This window comes from Notolabrus celidotus, chromosome 4, assembly GCF_009762535.1.
Source record: "Notolabrus celidotus isolate fNotCel1 chromosome 4, fNotCel1.pri, whole genome shotgun sequence".
Classification (NCBI taxonomy): Eukaryota; Metazoa; Chordata; class Actinopteri; order Labriformes; family Labridae; genus Notolabrus; species Notolabrus celidotus.
In genome coordinates, this window is record NC_048275.1 from 6,959,955 (window position 1) to 6,982,388 (window position 22,434).

At 41.5% G+C, this 22,434-nt stretch overlaps 1 protein-coding gene across 1 annotated transcript in view; it reads left to right on the top strand.

Annotated features, from left to right (window-relative positions):
* The window catches only part of LOC117811937 (neurexin-1a-like), a 404,484-nt gene that overhangs the window by 86,139 nt on the left and 295,911 nt on the right, over window positions 1-22,434 (top strand). The gene's annotated exons all lie outside the window — the stretch shown is intronic.

Sequence of the window (22,434 nt, forward strand, 5' to 3'; positions counted from 1 at the left end):
GATTACATAATAATAATGATTATGATAGTGTTATTATTAATCCATAGTAAGGTAAGTTGTTGCACGGTTAAGATTGCACCAGGTTTTTATGAGCATGAAAAACACACTCGGAGCAATTCAAATATGAGATGTTTACAGTCAGTTTAATTTAACAAATACATAATATAATTAATATTTTTCACTGGGCTACACATGTACATATGACCGGTATGACATCTTAAAGCTGCATCACATCCTTTATGTCCCATGCAGCAATCAGCTTTTGAACTCAGCACTTGATATTCCTGATCAGCAGCCTTGCAATGCTTAAGTGATCTACCCTTTTAATGGCTTTGTGTAATATTTATTATTGTTGGTGGGTCTTTGTTATTTACGTTTTTATGCTTCTGGTGCAAGGCAAAGGTTTTATTCATTCATTCATTCACTATTTGAAGCCTGTGGTTGCAAAATTTAAGCAAATATGGAACTGCCTCAGACCTGCATTCATAGTGTCCAGCAGGGGGGGGACCTCAGGGGGTGCAAAAGGAAGTCACATTGTATAGAAAGAGATGAGAGGATTAGCTTACCTCTCAGCTGATATACTGTATTTCCTGAGGAAACATTTTCCCTACAGCATGACATCATTTCCGTCAAACTAGTCCAATTTAGAATAAAACTTTCTATAAAGTCAGGTATGCATTGGAGTGTTGCTGCCTGTGATTGACAAGTCATTACAATGACAACCTGTCAAACATAGTGGAGACTAAATGATGAGAATCCACCATCTTCTCTAAAAGTGCCCACAAACTAAAACTGTGAATGGCCAAAACCTGGAACTAGTGCCTTTAAAAGAGGGTTCCACAAACCAGTTGGTGAGGTAAGGACTGCAAAGTGCTCACCTTTAAACAGAATATGCTTCTGATAAAGACTGTGGCGTGTTATGCTAGAAGCAGCTGGCGAAGTCTTCAGACTCAAGCAGAGAAAACAATCAGGCTGAGGTCAGCTGAGGTCAAAACTCATCTTTCTATCTCCACATTATTTGATTTTCAAACTTCAGTCTAAAGCTCCAAATTACACTTGATTCAATGGACTCATGTGGGTTTTGCACATCACCACGAAGAGCCTCAAAAGACCTGATACAGATTACGTCTGCATCCTGAACTTACATGTGCAGTAGTACTTCCTGTGACCTGTAAACAGACCTTGATGTGTGAAAGCGTTGGGACCCCCCCCCCCCCCCCCCCCCCCCCCCCCTGTTGAATCAAGGAATAAACTGCAACTTATTACTACAGAGGAGCAGCTTGCATTAATCATTTATCTGAGTGGATAGTTTACATGAGATGTCATGTATTTCAGAGCACAGCCGGTATGTTTTCTCCAGACTGAAAATTTTGAGACAAAGACAGCTGAGTGAGCGGCGTGTTTTCCCACTCAGGTGTGGAAAGAGGTCATGTTGGTGTCTGCGTAAGATGGGATCTGTCAGTCAGCTCCTCGTGCAGGCTTCTTGAGAACTTTTATCTCAAAATAATTCATGCATGTTGCTGCCAGATCGAGATGAATGAAGCATGAATTGCTGGATTGCTTTGCGAGCCTTGAATCGCAGACGTGGATATTTGATTTGTAGCAATTAAATTTGTCAGGATGAATAGAGTTGTGTTATTTCAGCTTCCAGGAGGTTTATTTATAATACATGATGTTTCAGTTTGCATTGGTAAATCAGAAGAATCTACCTGGATGCTGGAAGAGGAGAGACTGTGCCTGTGTGTGTGTGATTATCGGATGTATCGTATGTCTCTCGCTGTGTGGCCGGTGTCTCTTGTCCGCTTTGGGACATATTTGTATTCTGATCCATGTCTGTGTTGATGACATCCTTTTGATTATTTATGATGTTTATCCTCCCTCTCATGCACTTCCTGTACCCGGGATCACAGGGAAAAATATCTGGACAATTATGGGAAGTGAACCAGCAAAGTAATAATCTCCTTATGAATAATGAATCTACTTAATGGTCTGAAGTATCACTTTATGTATACAGGATGACTGGAAATGTGGAGCGATGGAAACAGGACAAGACAGAACTTAGCTGAAACATTTTCCACATAGATCAGGAAGCTCAGGAACCAACAAGTGTTTCATTCGGGTTTTTTTAGAAAGCATTTATTCACGTGCGTTCGGGGAGTTGCTCCACATACTGCAGTGATGCGTCAGATGCATCTATGACTACAGAAAAAACCCTTGAAAATCCCTGCCTCTACATCCACTTTCAGAGGCCCTTCAGTGCTGATAGAGATCGTTGACTTTTTCAAATGAAGTAATCATTACCTTCTAATAGCTCCAGCTCATGTGGTTTAATTAGGACTGAACTGGAATGCCTTTTTATTTATTAAAGAGGGAGGAATGATGCTGCAGGAGGTGAACCTGACATGTCTGACTCTCCGCCACACCGATTGCTGAATAATGCACAGCCGAACCCTCAAAATAAACCGTCCTCATCCCACTTTCTGCCTCTTTTTCACAGCCCTGTCTGGAGCTTCTCTAACACTCTGCACTCTGAATAAAAAATCCCAGCTCCCTTCTGTGCCGAGAGTGACTGAATGTGAAAAAGAAGGTTTTTAATTGAAATCACTTTTGGGACTTTGCTTGTTGTCGTTTTTTTTGGCCAGCAGGAGACGGCACAGATTTTTTTAAAAGAGCACGTCAGAGCTAACTTGTCCTGCAGTTGTGGAGTCTGATGCTTTGTGCTGGGTTTCTGGTGATTGGCCTGAGAAGCATGCATGGCCGCCCCACAGACTTTTAGCTCCTGATTGATCTGAGATGTTGACAGACAGCGGCGTTTGATTCGGCTCCTGTTATCTGTAATGTAGCTGAAGCTCTCAATGGGCTGACAAGATTAGAATGCATTACTGTCAGAAAGCAGGGTGCCCTGGGGCTGCACCGCGCTTGTTGAGTGTTAATGACTCAGACTTTGCATCACCAGCGCCGGGCATGTGCTGACAATCCAGCTCGTCCATTGAATCCCAATCAGGCCGGCCTGTTGCCAGAAAACACAAAGACTGACGTCTGATTCCACATGATTGATAGCTATGTAACACTGAAAATACTGCTGATGCTAACTCCTTTAGATGAACTCATGGTTCAGTTCATATGGACTACTGGAGATTTCAGCAAAAACAGCAGAGTTTTGAGAACCAGTGTGAGACGAGGTCACCGACATGATCATGAGTGAGAAAATATTCAATAAGAGTCGACATGTGAGGTTTTTTCTAAATCCTAGCCAGAAAGCACAACTCATGCAAGAATATAAAACCTTGTGCTGCTGGCTGCAAGGCGCTGACATTTCTATGATGTTGTTTAACATCATGTCCTAACGGCATGCGACGCAAACAAGCATAAAGCCATATATTTGATGGATGTAGTGTGGACAGATAGCGCCTGTTGCAAGGCCATGCATCAGCTTTATGTGGGTACATTGTATTGTGGGAGGGTCTAGGCTAAATTTTCAAACTAGGGCATAGACTGCACAAAATAATGGACGTAGTATCTGTGACGTCACCCATCTGTTCTTGAGCGCTGTTTTGAAGCCAATCATCGGCGGGAGCCATATTGGTAATGCTTATAATTAGGGTTAGGGGTTAGGATTAGGGTTATGATTAGGGTTAGGGTTAGGGCTGGGTTAGGGTTAGGGTTGCGATTAGGGTTAGGGTTAGGGTTAGGGTTAGGGCTGGGTTAGGGTTAGGGTTAGGGTTGGGTTAGGGTTAGGGTTAGGGTTGTGATTAGGGTTAGGGTTAGGGCTGGGTTAGGGTTAGGGTTGCATTTAGGGTTAGGGTTAGGGTTGCGTTTAGGGTTAGGGTTAGGGTTAGGGTTGTGATTAGGGTTAGGGTAAGGGTTAGGATTAGGGTTAGGGTTAGGGTTGTGATTAGGGTTAGGGTAAGGGTTAGGATTAGGGTTAGGATTAGGGTTAGGATTAGGGTTAGGGTTGTGATTAGGGTTAGGATTAGGGTTAGGGTTAGGGTTGTGATTAGGGTTAGGATAAGGGTTAGGATTAGGGTTAGGGTTGTGATTAGGGTTAGGATTAGGGTTAGGGTTGTGATTAGGGTTAGGATTAGGGTTAGGGTTGCGATTAGGGTTAGGGTTTAGGTTAGGGTTAGGGCTGGGTTAGGGTTAGGGTTGTGATTAGGGTAAGGGTTAGGGTTAGGATTAGGGTTAGGGTTGTGATTAGGGTTAGGATTAGGGTTAGGGTTAGGGTTAGGGTTGTGATTAGGGTTAGGGTTAGGGTTAGGATTAGGGTTAGGGTTAGGGTTGTGATTAGGGTTAGGGTTAGGATTAGGGTTAGGGTTGTGATTAGGGTTAGGATTAGGGTTAGGATTAGGGTTAGGGTTAGGATTAGGGTTAGGGTTAGGGTTGTGATTAGGGTTAGGGCTGGGTTAGGGTTAGGGTTAGGGTTGTGATTAGGGTTAGGGTTGTGATTAGGGTTAGGATTAGGGTTAGGGTTAGGGTTAGGGTTGTGATTAGGGTTAGGATTAGGGTTAGGGTTAGGGTTGTGATTAGGGTTAGGATTAGGGTTAGGATTAGGGTTAGGGTTAGGGTTGTTATTAGGGTTAGGGTTAGGATTAGGGTTAGGGTTAGGGTTAGGGTTGTGATTAGGGTTAGGGTTAGGGTTAGGGTTAGGGTTAGGGTTGTGATTAGGGTTAGGGTTAGGGTTAGGGTTACGGTTGTGATTAGGGTTAGGGTTAGGATTAGGGTTAGGGTTGTGATTAGGGTTAGGATTAGGGTTAGGGTTAGGTTTAGGGTTGTGATTAGGGTTAGGATTAGGGTTAGGGTTGTGATTAAGGTTAGGGTTAGGGTTGTGATTAGGGTTAGGGTTAGGATTAGGGTTAGGGTTATGATTAGGGTTAGGGTTAGAACCAGAACTAAACTTAAGCAGACAGAACCAGAACCAAACTCAAGCAAACAGAACCAGAACCAAAATCAAGCAAACAGAACCAGAACCAAACAGAACCAGAACCGAACCAGAACCAAACCAGAACCAAACCAAAAGCAAACAGAACCAGAACTAAACAGAACCAGAATCGAACCAGAATCAAACCAGAACCGAACAAGAACCAAAATTGAACGAGAACGAACCAGAACCGAACTAAACCGAACCAGAACCGAACCAGAACCTAACAGAACCAGAACCAAATCGAACCAAAACCGAACCAGAACCGAACCAGAACCAAACAGAACCAGAACCGAACCAAAATCGAACCAGAACCGACCCAGAACCGAACCACACCCAAACCAGAACCGAACCAGAACCGAACAGAACCGAACCAGAACCGAACCAGAACCGAACCAGAACCAAACAGAACCAGAACCGAACCAGAATCGAACCAGAACCGACCCAGAACCGAACCACACCCAAACCAGAACCGAACCAGAACCGAACCAGAACCGAACAGAACCGAACCAGAATCGAACCAGAACCGAATCAGAACCGAACCAGAACCGAACAGAACCACACCCAAACCAGAACCGAACCAGAACCGAACCAGAACCGAACTCAAGCAAACAGAACCAGAACCAGAACCAAACTCAAATAAACAGAACCAGAACCAACTCAAGCAAACAGAACCAGAACCAAACTCAAGCAAACAGAACCAGTACCTAACTCAAGCAAACAGAAAGCATCATTTAGAAAAGAACAGTGGATCTATTCTGGTGGTGTAATGTTTACGTCTGTAAAGCTCTGAATTATTTGAAAGGATTTCCTCTTTTCTGACACATTCCAGTGATAGTCTTCTTTTGCATCCATTTTTCAGTATCTCTTCTTCTTCCTCACAGACTGAAGTCTTGATGGGAACAAATGAAAGGATCACAGTCAGATTTAAACTGGAGTGTTTTATTCCCTCAGCAAGCGCTGTTTTATATGTCTAGTTTCCTGTTGCTTGTTCTAAATCCCAGCTGTGTAATTGCTAAAATGGTGGATAACATTACGTTGTAATTTTGTGAGGCAAAATGTCACTTGTCTGCTTAGCACCACTAAGCAGGCATTTCTTTTAATGCACGGTGGTTTGTAGCGTTATGAAAAATCAATGCAGCATCGATTTTTTATTGAGTAAAAGTGGCTACATGTGTGCATCCAATGCATTTTGCCTTTATTGGAGCACTCCAGAGTCTGAGGCAGGTGCATGTGCTGAGCTTTATGTAGGGTTAAGAGTCCTTTCAATAGGCAGCTGAGAGGTCCTTGAGGATCATGAGACGGGGAATTGGATCATTAATGCTCAGGTCTTTAATAAGTGCCCGGGGGAAAATTCATATCCACTAATACTCTGTGCCAGGGGCTGCTCACCTAATAAGGTAAGAAGTGGATCTCACTGCTCATACGCAGGCAGCAGGAAGACCTCCACAATCCCACATCATGTATATGATGTAATAAATGTCAGCTCTTTGACTGCAGAGATTGACAGTGTGTTCTCACCTTTCTTTACTGCTGCCCCTGGTACACATTCGGCATTGTGTTTCAAAGCACCCTCCTGTGTATGAGAAATCCAATACACTGGACTTTGCTTAGTGCTTTTTATTGACCCTAACTTTACACATGAAGCTTTTTTTCCGCTGGCTTTGCTACAGATTCAATAAGGAGCTGTCTGCACGGCTCCCGCGGCCCACATAGGTTCGGCGTGCTCGCTGCTCTGAGAAATGAAAATGCCTGTATGTGTGCCCAGTTTCGTAAACACGGTTCATGCAGCTTTTGGTGTACAGTCTCTGAAAACGGTCACCTCATTAAGATATCTTTGGCCTTGACTCCTAAGCATAACAGATGTGTCTTCTGTTGCCATGGAGACAGGGCTTCCTGTGACCCAAATTAATTTGCCAATTACAGTGTGTGGGACACATCAAAACCGGATCTCTGTTACTGGAAACTGGAGGAGAAAATGAAAACCACATTTTAGATCAAGAAGAGGAAGAGTATCTATCATAGGAGAGTATCAGCTTCATCATAGTCAATCATAGTTATTCAGAAAGTGACAACTACGCTCAAACACTAAAGATTTGATGAGGATGCTTCTCTAACTTAAGGCAGGAAGAGCACATTGTGATACTTTTGTTCAAGAAGTGACACATATATACAGATTACTTTACTACTATCTGTCCCACCACTATTATCTCTCTCTCTTCATCCCTCTTTCCAAAACCACCTCGGTCTCAGATGTGTGTCTAACATGAGTCTGGTCCTGCTGGAGGTTTCTGCCTGTTAAAGGAAGTTTCTCCTTGCTGCTGTAACTTGCTAAATCCTGCAAAGTGCTCTGCTCATGGTGGATTAAGATGAGTCCTTTCTGTAAGATGGGACTGGATCTTATCCTGTCTTGATGTGGGATCTTTGTTAATAGTAGAACATAGAGTACGGTCTAGACCTGCTCTGTTTGGAAAGAGTCTTCAGATAACATTTGTTGTGATTTGGTGCTCTATAAATAAAGATTGATTGAGATTCCAACCTTATGAGCAAATTAGGATAAGATACCTTCCAAAATACGTCATTGTCCCCTTGGGGAAATGTGTCATCATTATGTCTCCACTCTTAAGACCAGCCTGACATGCAAACTAATGCTTTTGCCACAGTGTCAACAGGCAGAGGGCAAATGTGCTAGACTCCTCCCCTCGATTGATTTGATACGACATGTTTGATCAGGTTGCTTTCTTTGAGAATTAATTACCATTGTTAGAAAGTTTTGACCAATCAGAATCCAGTAACAAAGCCAGGTGACAATCAGTACGAGACACAACCAATAAACCCTGATCTGAGGACCTAAGACTCCTGCTGGAGTTATATGGCCTCAGCAGCACCTTGATATAGACTGGAGCCTGACCATTGAGCGCTCTGCACACAACAACAGTCATTTTAAACTGGATTCTACATTTAACTGGAAGCCAGTGCAAAGATATGAGGATTTGAGTAACATACGACCTTTTAGATGATTTTGTCAACAGCTTAGTAGCAGCAGCATGTTGGACCACTTGTAGGCGGTTCAAGGAAGCATTGCTAAGAGAGTTACAGTAATCCAGCTGAGATGACACAAAAGCGTGAATAATCATTTCTAGCTCATCTGTGGACACAAAAGGTCTGAGTTTGGTGATATTTCTTAAGTGATAGAAAGAAGAATGAACCAAACTTTTTACATTTGGATCCCTAGATTGCATATAGGGTAGGTTTAACAGTAGAGGACAAAAACCCAAGGCTTGTGCACCTCCTCTGAGACCTGAGTGAAAGTCTGCCTGTCATTTCTCTTTGATGAATCTTTAAAAGGATATTTTACACGAAGCAATCAGAACTCTTCTCCTACATGCATTGAAGTCATACACTTAACACGTCTTGCAAGAGCAGCTTCCTGCCACACACTGTGTAATGCTCGACATTAAATTGGGGTAGTCTCAGTGTGCAATATTTCATGGCCCCTCCGCTGTGTATGCTTCCACAGTCAGTATCGTCCCTCGAGTGCTGTCAGGCTGAGGTCGGAGTACATATTAGGAAATACTGTGTGGAGCCAGAGAAACCCCTGTTGCTTTTTAGGGCCCACAAACTCACCTTGAAGCAGGAGGAAATGTACTCATCACTGAACTCTGGAAGAGAGCACAGCAATGGGGCTGCAGATGATACGAGACTGAGAGGGAGAAATACAGACACGGTCATGCAGTGGCAGAGAGAAGGGGGAAAAAATAAAGTACTCAACAGGAAAACAACCTGCTATCTGACACATGATATGAGGAGGGCTAGAGAAGAGAGGCTTTCAGAGACTTCCACACAGCTGAGTACTGAATAAATATCCAATACAGTGCATGGTATTAGCTCTCATGTTTAAGGACAGGATCGTGCAAAGGCTGTAAAAAAAACAACATCATAAAGGTAGAATTACTGAGAGCAGATGATGTAACCCTGACATGATTCTCCCCAAGGCCTCTGTTTATGTGCATGAGAGCATCTACTGTATATTTCACCAAACAGTACATGCTATTCCCAAAAGGCAGTGGAGATTTGCAGAACATGTGATGCCAGATACGGTAATTTCATATATCTGTAGGGCATTTGTTACAACAAATTCTGCACTGAGAGACATTCAGAATATCGATGTGTTCAGTTTTATCCCCTAAACATGTTCTAATTATTTCCTAATGCTCTAGATCAGTTCTTTTTTTACTGTATGAATTCATCAACTCTCCTGTGCTGCTAAATGCTGCTGTACCCTGTAATGTAAGGGGGGATCCTCCTCTCTATTTCAGTGTGAAGCGGCACAGTGGAGAGCTGAATGACCCGATTTATTGCATGACTGAAATACCTGAAAGACCATCATTTAGCTGTGATTATAGTGGTCTTCATGAAAGTGTCTTTATGAGGTCATCACTTCATGAAAATGTTCGACAGTCCAGCACAAATCTGCAGCTCAGTTTGTGCAAATGATTTCACTTGAGGTTATATTTTGGTCCTGGGCTTGGGGACTCCACAGCTGTAGACCTAACAGGTGCATATATATGCAATACCAGTGATAAGTTTGGAAACACCTTCTCATTCAAGGGTTTGTATTTATTTGAATTATTTGAAACACTGCAGATTAATACTGAAGACATCAAAACTATGAAAGAACATACATGGAATTATTTAATTAACAGAAAATGGACGAACCAGAACATGTTTATGCTGATGACACCATAATGTATGGTTCTGCACCCCACCCCCAGACCAGGCTCTGACACAGTTGCTTTTAATACAATTCAACATCATTTTTATGATTTAAAACTTTAAAACCATGCTGTTCTACAATAAAAAAAATCAAAGCCTGCAAACCTGCCATCAATATGCACTCGTGAGGGGATGCGTATTGAACTTGTACCGCACTACAGATAACTTGGCATTTTAATTGATGACTCTTTAACTTGTGCTGTTGCTGTTGTTGTAGCTGTTGTATCCGTCTGCTATTTTTGTTCATGTCTATTGTAACTTTGTAACTGTGCTGCTGCCTATCTTGGCCAGGACTCACTTGGAAAAGAGATTTTTAATCTCAATGAGCATTTAAGATAAGATAATATAATATACTATACTAGATAATATTACTTTATTGATACCCCGGGGGGGATATTCAGTTGTTACAGCAACCCAGACATAAGTACAATCAAGAAGAAGTTTCAATAAGTAAAATAGAATAAAATAAGATAAGTAAAAATAAAAATTGATAAATAAAGATAAAATACAATTTGGATATATACAATGTTACAAATGGAATTTAGATTAAATAGCAGTAATTACAGGCAGTATTAAAAATGATTCAGTAGTGAGAGGTTGACATGGTGTGATTATTGTTGGTAATGACAGATTAAGCAATACATAACAATAAATATGGGTATGTAATATGACCATGAGTTGTAGTAAACAATAATAATGTAATATAACATAATGTAATACGGCAAAGATAATTTTATAATATGATATATTATGCATTATAATGCCAGCAGCAGTCAAGAGAGTCAGTTCAGGATGAGATGATGGAGTGTGACAAACAATACTGAACTAAGTTCCTGGTTAAAGCTGGGGTTGGCAGTCTCGGAAAACTAGCATGAATTTGAATGTAGCATTTCCTCAGGACTCCGTCTAACCCCTCCCCTCCTCCCTCAGAGCTCCTCCAAAACGACGCCCCCCCCTGCTCACATGCACGAGCTTCGCTGACTTGCAACCATATGATGGTGACTGATTCAAAACTGGTCCTCACCAAAACATTATCATAGTGAAAGTTAAAAACACAAACAAACATGGCTGCTGTTAGTACTCACAACTGTCATTCTAGCATTATCCAGTTGTACTGGTGACACGATTTAAGGAGAAAAGTTGTAACACATATATAATACTGTAACAGCTCTACTGTTTGTTAAACGTGTTCAGTGTAGATGTTCTTAATTCCTACAGTGTTGACAGTTAGTGAAGGCATCAGGAGAGGTGTAGTGTGTGAGAGTGGGAGAGAGGAGAGGAGAAGTTCTTCATTCATTCAAACATTGATTGTTGTTTTGTTGGTTGGCGTGATCACGGCCGACAGTGACCGGTTATTAAAGATCAACGTGTTCACGAATCGGCTCGTCATCCCTACAGCGTCCGGGCAGACGCTACAGTACATCTACATTTTCTGTAGGACTTACTAAATGTCATTAATTCTTCTGCTTGTCAGAGCCCCTGTGGTGAGAGCTTTTTAGACTCTGATCCAGAACTACAGTCCTGAGCAAAGCACCTCATCGGGTCAGAGGGGACAGGGCCGAGGTCGAGCGAGAGGGGCAGCCAGTAGAGTCAGGGAAAGCAGAGGCAGGAGACGGAGAGTGCACGCCGGGGAAATGTATGCACAGGAGGCGGGCAGAACGGCAAGACGGGATTTGAATGGTTTAAAATTTTGGCACCCAAAAAACGGTGTGGTTGGTGTTTTCCCAGGTTTACTCCGGCTGTTGATAGCAGCTTTTCTTCGCTCTTTTTTAAGAACACATCATGTATTGATTGCCATCAGGACATAAAGATCATTTTAACCAGTATGACAAAAAGTGTATCTAAATCTGATTACCAACCCCAGCTTTAAGTAAAGGTTATACATAAATAAATGAATGTTTTATATTTTAGATTCTGTAAAGTAGCCCCCCTTATTTCCTTCATGACAGCTTTGCACACTCTTGGTATTCTCTCAGTCTGCTTCATGAAGTGGTCTCCTGGAATGGTTTCTAATTAACATGAGCCTTGTCAAGAGTTCATTTGTAGAATGACTCGCCTTCTTAATGTGTTTGAGACCATCAGTTGTGTAGTTCAGAGGTAGGGTTAGCACACAATGGATAGCCCTATTTGACAACTGTTGTAATCCAGATTATGGCAAAACCAGATTATTTCATAGCTTTGATGTCTTCAGTATTAATCTACAATGTTGAAAATAATTAAATAAAAACCATTGAATAAGAAGGTGTTTCCAAACTGTTGACTGGTAGTGTATATATATATATATATAGGTGTATATACAGTATATAGGTCAGCTGATATGTTGATCTGGCTCATGCCAATTAAAATGCCCTATCTTATATTACTATACACCACAGTCAACTGAGTGGTAAGTGGAAAATAGGCTGTGGGCAGGTCCAATTATGATACCAGTTTACTGCTGGCAGGATATGTTTTCAGCTCTCACCTTGCTTTGGCATTGACAGTATATTGCAGGGCATCTATTCCTGCAAGAACTCACAAATATACACAGTAAGAGATGAAATAACACCATGATTGTATATAATATTGAGTTCCATATATTCTAACTTCTGTATGTGAGACATTTTTCAATTTGCTGAAAGCTAATCAAAATGAACCGCCACAGGTTCTACTCCTTTTTCTGCATAATAATGAATTTGGATTTATTAAACGGGGAACCCTGGTTGTGTAATATTGACATTATGATCAGTGTGTCCTCTGCAGAGATCTGAAGAGCCCTTCAGTTTAAAAAAAAAAAAATCCATCTTGAGGACAAAATATTCTGTAATCATTAAACCATTCTTTGGAGGCCGGCAGCTGCTGTGAGGAGGAATGATTCTTAATAAAAAAGAGAGAGCGGTGAGCAAGATGAAAACACACCGTGTCATACGTGTGATGTAGAAAACGACCTTTCTTTAAAATTTTGCAGCTTTTAAAAGTCGTCCCACAATGACGTCCTTCAGGTACGCCTTACAATGAGAGCAGCACAGGACAGAGCCTGAGGGTTGTAAGGAAGAAAGGGGATGAGGGAAAGGGAATATGCATGTATGCACACACGCATGCATGTGTGTCAGAAGATGCTCATCAGCGTGACAAGACAGCTGCTGAAACACACACTGTTATGTACCTGATGAAGGTGACATTAGCCCTGCAGGGTGGCAGCAGGTGTCTGCGGGATGGGTATGAGACAATTTCCGTGTCCTCTTGGGACAGATGTGACACACAACTCAAGTGTATCACGTCTCTCTCTATTATTTTACTACATATATTTTAAATTAGCTCTTAATGTGAATAAACGCTGCTTTGAAAATACATGTTTTCAATGAGGTCGTGCCGTTTCTCAAATGCAAATTTGCTTTGCTCTCCTGCCTGGGTGTGTATTTATTTCCCAGCCCTTTCTACGTAGCGCCCCTCTCATCTTGATAGACAGTGCACAGCATCAGCACGTGATGGGATTATGAACTGTTCACTCCAGAGTCTGTTTGCTTCTCTCTGGAAACAGAGTGGAGCATCACACTGAGCAAACAAGACAGCGGCTTCTTTAGCAGCTGCAGTCTGCAGGTGAGACAGCAGAGGCCAAACGGTTTGATGAAGCAGCGTGACAGACGGAAAAGAAAAAAAAAGAAAAACACGGTTCATCAAAAGGTTTAAATGAAAAGACAGTGAGCGAACCAGAAGGATGTCAGAGAGAGAAAATTGGTGAAGCTGTGATGTGTGTGAGTTTGGTGAAGGGAGTTTTCAGGAAATTCTCATTATCTTTATACTTCTCTCGGTTTGCAGCTCTTCTTTTAACTTCAGTTTTTTTTGCTTGTAATAACTAGACGCTACAAATCAATGCAGCAGGATTAATGCCTGAGATTAATGTCAGTTTTGAAGGAATCCCAAGCTTCTCTCACAAAATACTGGTTTGACACACACAGTAATGCGTCTGAGCTCTGACTTTTAGACTGATTTATTCTGAAAGATTCTTCAAATAGTGACAAAACTCCATTTGAAGCAAATTGAAACAAATTACATTGCATTATATTGTTGTTTATTGCACTGAGACAGGGCTGAATTGAATCATATCAAACTGACTGCCTCAAATGTGTTATAGGTGCTCTGAATTATTGAGAGGATATTGAGGTGCATATTGAATCTGTCACAGAAAGACAGACGCACAGCCTGAGGAGTGAATTTACGTGGTGGCCCAGAATCTCGTCGTAGCATCATGGAGATGTTCCTCGTAGCTCCTCTGCGCTACAACTATGAGACACATCCTTTTTCTCAAACCAGCTTCTCTAAAACTGCGTCTCTTCCCTTAGAAATACTCCAAACAAGTTACTACATTTCTCTGTCACATTATGAGCTGAAGAAGAGCAGATGTTGCCATCAAGTAATGTTAGTGACTGTCTCTGATGTCTCGCTTGGCAAAAGTCCCAGCAGTCTCAGGCAGACGAATAAGCAGTGTGTGTTTTTCAGATGCATTTGCAGTAAATGGTACAAATGCTGAAAAGTACAATTCCTTGTTTGGACATAATGTTGTTTAAAGTAAATCAGAGCATTCAGAAAACTCACTCATATCTCACATACATACATCTAGAATCACTTACACCTTTATGTCTTTGACACTGCTGCTGAGTTTAAGATACAATTAGAGGAGCTGAAATGTTTATTTTGCCAGTGCTAATTTCTTTAAAGCCTTACAAATGATAAGCCAATTGTATTTAAAGCACCTATGAGGAACTTTCTGTTTATGTCGATTTTGGCGCCCCCCTGTGGACAACGTGATCTTGCTGATTTTGCCCTGTGCATGTGTAAATTATGCTTTCTGTCAAAAAATCTCCTGCTTTCAACTAACAGTCACTCATTAAGAATATTTACTGCAGGAAAAGCAGAAAAGGGTGAAGCAATCGCCTCATTTGACACCTACCCCCTTGAAGGGATTTCAGACTTAAAAATAGCAAAACAAAAATCATCAATACCGTTTCTAGCATTCTTGTTTGCTTTTGTAGGTCATAAAGAGGCATCACTGTACATTTCAGACCCTTTCATCACCACTTGAAAACTCCTCACAAGAGCTTTAACAAAGTCTGACAAAAAGGGCTCTAGAGGTGTAACACTGCCACGATGTTATATCATGGGGATTGAACTGATATATAAGCTCTATTTCTACTCTTTAAGTCATTAAAACAACAACTTTTGGATCCTGAATTGTAAAATATTGACTGGTTAGTGGCCCTTTACGTCAAACATTGTAACTTTAGATACATTACAACAGCTCTTCAAATAACAGGCTTTAGATCTATGTTTTGATGTGCTGTATCAGTCATGTGACGTTAATGAAGAGCACATGACACCACGTGAGATGGCAGCTGAGGGTAAAGGATGGGTAATTCTGACTCAAAAATCTCATATGCATATGAACCCAAAGAATTGACTTACTTAAAGGCTCAGTCTGTAGGGACCTGACTTGGGAAATGAAGGGTTATAAGTTTAAGTACCATTACAGATCAAGTCTGGATATCAGGCTGGTAGCTGGATTAATACTAGTTCACTTCCTGGGTACTGCTGGGATGCCCTTGAGCAAGGAACTGATTTCCAACAGCTCAGGAGGCTCTGTGTGCACTCCCCTCACTCTGACGTTGCTCAATGAAGGCATGCCCATAGAATCTTACATTATATATGTATCTTACAACAATTGTTATATCGTACATGACTCGCTGGTCATGAAACTAGAGTATACTTAAGTCATCATAAAACAAAACTATAACCTTTTAAACTTCACAGAGTGTTTTTGGTGCCTACACCTAGACAAATGTATGTTGTAATACATTTGTGTACATTCAACATTGATAATATGTAAAAGCAATATTTTATTTACAATCCCAATTCAAAAAGACAAGTTGAATTTGCCAAAAAACAATACTGGACAGTGATCTTTGGGCCCTCAGGCAGCATTGCATTAAAAAAGGACATGACTCTGTAGTGGAGATCACTGCATGAGCATACATTTTTCATACAACAATGAAATAGTTAAATTTCATCATTTTATATGCTGTCTTTGCACTATTTCAATAAATATAGGCTTTAAATTATTATCAAACCATCACATTTTGCATTTATCAACATTTTCAGCATCCCAAATCTTTGGGAATTGCTTTTGTACAAATCAAATTCCTCATTACTGCATGATTGTGGCTAATTTGAAAGCTTTATTTTAAATTCTTAGTGGATGTTGCATATAAGTCATTGTCATCCTTATTGAGAGCTCTGCACATGTTAAACCGTCTCTAGTGTTGAGACTAGATCATCACATTTTGACGCTAAGAGCCACAGACCACTCTGCTGTTGAGCCAACAACGAGCAATATGTTGACTTTTGTCATAAATCACTTTTTAATGCACAGGGTAACATTCATTATCTCGACCCATTGAACTGGTCTGTAGGCTGCGTTCTTATTACTGTGACTGAGTAATGGCATGACATCATACAGTGAAGTCATTGCATAGCAGAGATGAAGAGGACTGATCTATTAACTATGAGAGCCGCCACAGAGAAATAACTGCAGGATACTTCTAATTTCATTACCCTCACTTTTTACATTATTCACGCCTCTACGCCTGCCTCTTCTTTTAACCTCCTCTTCAGGTGTCAGTTTAACCATGCAGTGAGGTTCTTTCTCTTGCCCACTGGCATAATGAATCACATGGCATGGCACTGGTTGGCGGGGCCTTGTCTCCTCTCAGCTGCCTGAGGAGCCATGTCAGATTGATGTACCAGTCACCTAGAGACTTCTTCGCATTGTGATTAGAGCAGCCAAGCATCCACCCCAACTATGGAGGGGCTGCTGCACCACGGGACGGATACACACTCTTTCCTCTTACGCTCAAACACACACGAACAGGCACGGACTTTGAATAGCAAAGGTGATGCAGCAGTCACACCCGCTCTGTCACAGGGCTTCAGCGCGTTTGTGCCCCCAGCTATGTTTCCTGATGTGAAGCCGCTCATTAAGCTCCAACCCATTCCCCTTGAACACAGCACGCTCCCAGCCATATTTTTTAATTAGTTTATTTAGCCTTCCTTATGACTCAAGGATGAAACTGCCCTCCTCTTGCAAATGGTCGTTCGTAAGTACTTTACTTAACTCTGCAGGGGGGGGAACTCTGGCAGGGTTTCAAATGGCAAGTGTACTTACAGAGGTGACTCAGAGATTCAGACCTACAGTAGACACGATGAGCTGTACTGATGTCTTTGTAGCTGGACAGAGATCAAAATTCCACCCTAAAACAGACAAAGATGACTTTGGTTAACAAGTGGCAAAACTAATTAAACATTTGGTACTTTAATCATGTTAGGGGCAGACAAATGAGGCTTGAGATCTTAGTTTCTTTGCCAACCCATTAGCTTAATCGGGGTAAGCACACTATTTCCTCCCTGGTTTTTAATTGTCTCTGCCTCCTCCAGCTTCCTCTCTGGAGTAAAGGCACACTTATTCATGCTTTTTATTACAGGAGTTTTCCTGTTAGGTGCATCAACTAAGTTGCTTCTGTTTTTATGACATTTATAGGAGCCAAGTGATCCTTTGTCGGGGTCATGTGTCTTGATTTCCATTGAAGGTGACATATCATGCAAAATGGACTTTTTGATGGTTCTCTAACTGAAATATGTTTCCCTGTCATGTCTACAAACCCCCCCGAAAATGAAAAGAATCCATTCTGCCCCTGTTCTGATTTCTCCACCTTTCTGTAAATGTGTGCTGAAACGAGCCGTTTCAGTTTCCAGTGTTTTTCATGCGTCACAACGCCATCCGGTCTGTAACAGGAAGTCAGAGCTTGGAGCTTGTTCAGCCCATAGACTGTATAAAATACAACTCAACCCCTCCTCTGTTTTTCATTCCCTGCACACATGTGTGCTAACAAGGAGCTTAGGAGGGAGGCATGCTAGTTGTAGGCTGTCTTAATAAACACAAAGGTCGGTTTTACTCCCACGTCTGCAGATTTTTTTTAAGATCTAGTGGATGATTTTTAGTTTTCATGGAAAAGTGCTAGCGCTAGTTAGCATAGCCACATAGCTACATGTTCGTCGCTGTGTACCAAGACACACGTCGACATACTGATAAATAAAACAACAAGAAACACTAAATCTGTGACCAATCCTTCAGAAAGGTCCTGCTGCAGGCGCCTCTCCGTCAGGATCAGATTCTGGATCAGATTCAGAGGGTTGAAGTAACGCGGGTCTGTGAGCAGCCGTGTATATTCAGCCAACATGCAAACATTAGATCAACGTGCTGGAGAGCAGAGGCCACATCCACTTCCTGAGGGGGCGTGGTCAGAGAGCTCATTCTCATTTAAAGGCACAGACACAGAAAACAGCCTGTTCTGAGCAGGGCTGAAAAAGAAAGGTTTACAGGCAAGCCAAAATCTGATTTCAAAGGTTTTTATGAGCAATAATCTTTAAAGACATGTTTTGGGGACCTCTTAGACCAATATATTTTGATAAAAAAAGAGCATAATATGTCACCTTTAAAGTACGAGCAGAGATGTGTACTTTGATTTCTTATCTGGATGGAGGAGGCTTAAACGAACAATACTACACTCATTATGAGAACACTGTGAATGCTTTTCAGTCCTTCATCTTTTTGAGATGTGACACCTGCTGTTTTTGCATCCAAATTGACACACTCACAGTCTCCTACCTCTCCACTTAGTCTACATGCAGTTCCACCCCCCTCAGAGCGCTTACACGCAGCAGTGTGGATCAGCTGATAAGCTTGATGTCATCGGCTAGAATGTGCAGCTCCTGCATTTCTGCACATGGCGACAAAAGAAAAACCTACTTACCAACCTTAATCATGCTGATCTAACACAGGAGACGGTCTCATGTATTTTTCATTCCTCTGAAAGGATTTGCATTGATTCAGAGAGCTTCTATTAAAACTGACAGGCCACAACCTTTCGGTGTGAATACAACTACTTGTGAGGATAACATGGATGGAGATAAAGATGATATTCAGACTTGAAAATTCACTAGAAAATAAAGCGTTTGTGTCAGAACATGGACTGACCTTTCATTGGAGAGAGCATGGAAATAAAGTAATGTGTAGACTTTTATGAAGGACTACTGCAGGAACCCAGTGCACATTCAAAAGACATCTATGGCCAGTGCCTGAAAGATGTTGAAAATGGTGATGTGAGAGTTTTTCACAGTTTGAAGACGCTGATCAAAAGTCTAGACTAGATTTGAAAATGAAATCAGCCTGTGTCAGAAGATTTGTCACACATTCAGACACCTTTCACAGCAGTTACCAAGTTACATCTTATATATAGCTGCTAAAATGATTGTATATGCAGAGTCGGTGATCTCTTTTCAATCCCTTCTTAAAACATACTTTCATTGCAGAGCCTTTCTTGATTTTATCTGAACTTTCTTTTCTTTTCTTAGAGTTTAACTGTTTGAAGAAATATATTTTAAAATATTTGTATACCTTTAGAGTTCTTTTAAGGGAATTTTATGTCTTTTAAATTATGTTTTATTTATTTATCTTGCCTTGTGTGATTTTAAGAACTGCTAGTTTTATTTAGCTGCCCATGTAAACCACTTTATAACCCTAGACTGTATAAAACATGGACAAAGTATCCGTGACGTCACCCATCTGTTTCTGAAGCGCTGTTTTGAGGCCATTTGTTGGCGGCAGCCATATTGCTGCTGTTGGAGCGATTTACATTGTTTCGTGTTTGATTATTTTCTACTTTAATCAATTGATTTGTTTATTGTTATTTAATTTAAGGTAATTAACTTTAATGCCATAGAGGTATTAGTATATTTCGTTACTCACTTTTTATAGGTAGATAGTTTTGCACCGGGTGACGTCTATATATATGGGAAGGTAAGATAGGAGGGGCGGACACCGGGGATGGTGAATGGTTTTTTACTGGGAGATTTGAAAGAGATGCTACCTTTTGTTTGAGCGAACCTTTTTGTTATACAATAAACCACCAAAAGACTCTTTTGGACACCGTGTAAGATCCACTCTCCCCGTGCCCTGTGGCCGGATTTTGATTTGAGATTTAAGTTTTGTAAGTTGACCAAGTCAAACAGCCACTGCAAAGTAAAAAATGCTGTTTTGAGGCCAGTCGGCGGTGGCAGCCATATTGCTGCTGTCAAGCGATTGTGACGTAAAGAGGCGGGCTTTGAGCCTCCTAGCCAACAGCTACAGTGTTCCCGCCTGTCAATCAAGTCAGCTGTGCCTCTCATTGGAAGACTAGTAATCTCAATATCTTCAAAATTGCTGTGTTAGAAAAAAAGTCACCCCCCTGTACAGTGTGTGCCGATTGAGAAATGAGCTATCCAGACTACACTCGTCTTTTGTACCAGGCTGTAAACATGTTTATTTCTGCTGTAAAGATCGGCTTTTTTGCAGATCTTCGTTGAAATGCAGTTTTTAGCACTTCAGCATTGGACTCATATTTTTAGACTGGAGGTTGCCACTTGTTTGTAACTCTTTTTTTTTTTAAGTGCTATTTAAGTACAATTATTTTTATTATTACAGAGTAGAAAAGTTACAAGACAAGACCTAGATTTGGCCTTATGTCTTGCTGCATGCAAGTCTGCATCCTCACCCCATCAGCCACCAAGCTCAGTCTAACAACTCTTCCCTGTTCCACCATCTGACTGTCGATTAGTCTTATATAAGATGTGCATTTTTATAATCCAACATCAGGAAGTATGCTGGAACGTGAAAAGGTTAATGTTTGTGTTTTCATGGTGCTAATTGAATGTTATCTGGTATTAAACGTATAATTGAATCACCATAAATAATCTCTTCCTCTCAGTTACACTGTACAGATGCATTATATGGTTTCATAAAGAAGAGTTGGAAAATATTATGAGTGTGAAACGACTGTACATGCTGCTAATTGCAAAATAACATTTAAAACAATCATAATTAATAAGCTGAATATGATAAGGACAGAAGGATCAAATGATCTCAGAGTAAATGTAGATTAAAGGCTCAGCCAGGGACAGCGAAGAAGTAGTTCAGATACATCTTTGGCCATAATATAACTAGACTGTACTTTACCTATAGTGCATCAAACTATGATATCAAACTGATGCAACTTTAAAAATATGACAGCATGATTTTAAATGCAGTATGTTAGAAGTGGAGGATGTTTAGTGGTGGAGCTGCTGGCTGTTGGGACCCTGTGCATGGAGCTGGTGACAGACAGTAAGGGACGGGCAAGCCAGGAGGGTGCTCTGGGTGAGTAGGCGTGCGTACCCCCCTCCTCCTGCCTCCTCCTCCTCCTCCGCCTGCCAGTAACACGCTGAGATGGCACTTTTCCCCCCACAGACAAAGGGATTGAAGGGATACAAAGTGCAAATCAGCTCCCTATCTCAGCTGGCAAGGGTTCATCTATCTGTCCATCATTCTAGTCTACAAGCGATCTGCTTCTATTTATTCATAAATCCCTCTCACTCTTTATTCATTGGAGCCATTTTGTTTCACAAGGTCTTTGCTGAGGCTGAGACGTGCCGACACAGACACACACACACACGCACACACACACACACACACAGACGAGCACTTTTTAAGCTCCAGAGTAAGATTGCATCTCGGCCGTGTCATTTTGTGAAATTATTGAACGTGCTAAGGAAGCGATGTGATGCAGACTGATGATATGAGAGGAAATTGAGAAATAAATACCAAAAAGGAATCTCCCAGAGTCTGAGCAGTGTTAAAGTGCTCCATATCATTATTCAGCAGAGGGGAAAAACAGCATGCCAATTTAAAAGCCCTGTTTATGGACTTCCATCAATTTTATGGCTTCATTTACTATCTGCAATTGAGGTCTGTGACAAGCTACGAGGGAGCATGACCAGATGCAGGCCTGGTGGGATAGGAAGTGTAAAAATGAACAGACTGTGCACTTACATATGAGGAATTAAATTAGAGATGTTGCAAATAAATATTCTTGTTTTTACTACGCGGTTTTAGTAGACTCTCAGCAATGGAAAACATGGATTTTTTACAGTTTCCAGGTGCTGTCTGCTGTCCAGACATGGTGGTTGTATTTCACTCTGATGAGGTGTCATGATAGGTGATGTACTAGTATTAGATAGCCGTCGCTCGCGAGGCGTGGCACATTGTTTTACAGTTCAATTCCACCCCGTCAGCAGCCCTCACAGCTGTTTGTTTTACCCACGTGAAGGATCCTCAGCCTCATGTGACACGGGGGCATATTTTCTCAGCTGATCATCGAGAAATCCTGAGTCCTGTGTGATGATGTCAGCACACAGTTTGGTATGGGATACACTCTATGATACTTTCTCTTCCTTTTGTGCTTGGCTGTTTGCTTGTGGTTGTCTCTGCTCCTCATGTCTGCCTTCATCCATCCTGATTTTATAGCTGCCAGCCTGCCCTCCTCTCCATCAGGGCTGCTCGCTGCTCCGACAGTGAGCTGTGTGGTCTGCAGGGCTGCTGGGATGGTCTGAATGCAAAGCTGGGAGGGGATGCAGGGAGCTGAGGCCAAGGCTAACACAGGTGACCTTGGGGCTGGAGGCCCGTGCTGCATTTACATGAATGGAGGGAGACAGGAGGATAGAGACATCCGTCACATTTTTATTAGCCTCCCAACTTATTCCTGTTAGAATAACACTGACCAGTAAACACCAAACTTTTAGCACTCCTCGTGACGCACAGTTAGACCCAATTTCCAGTATTTTGCATTTTTCTCTTT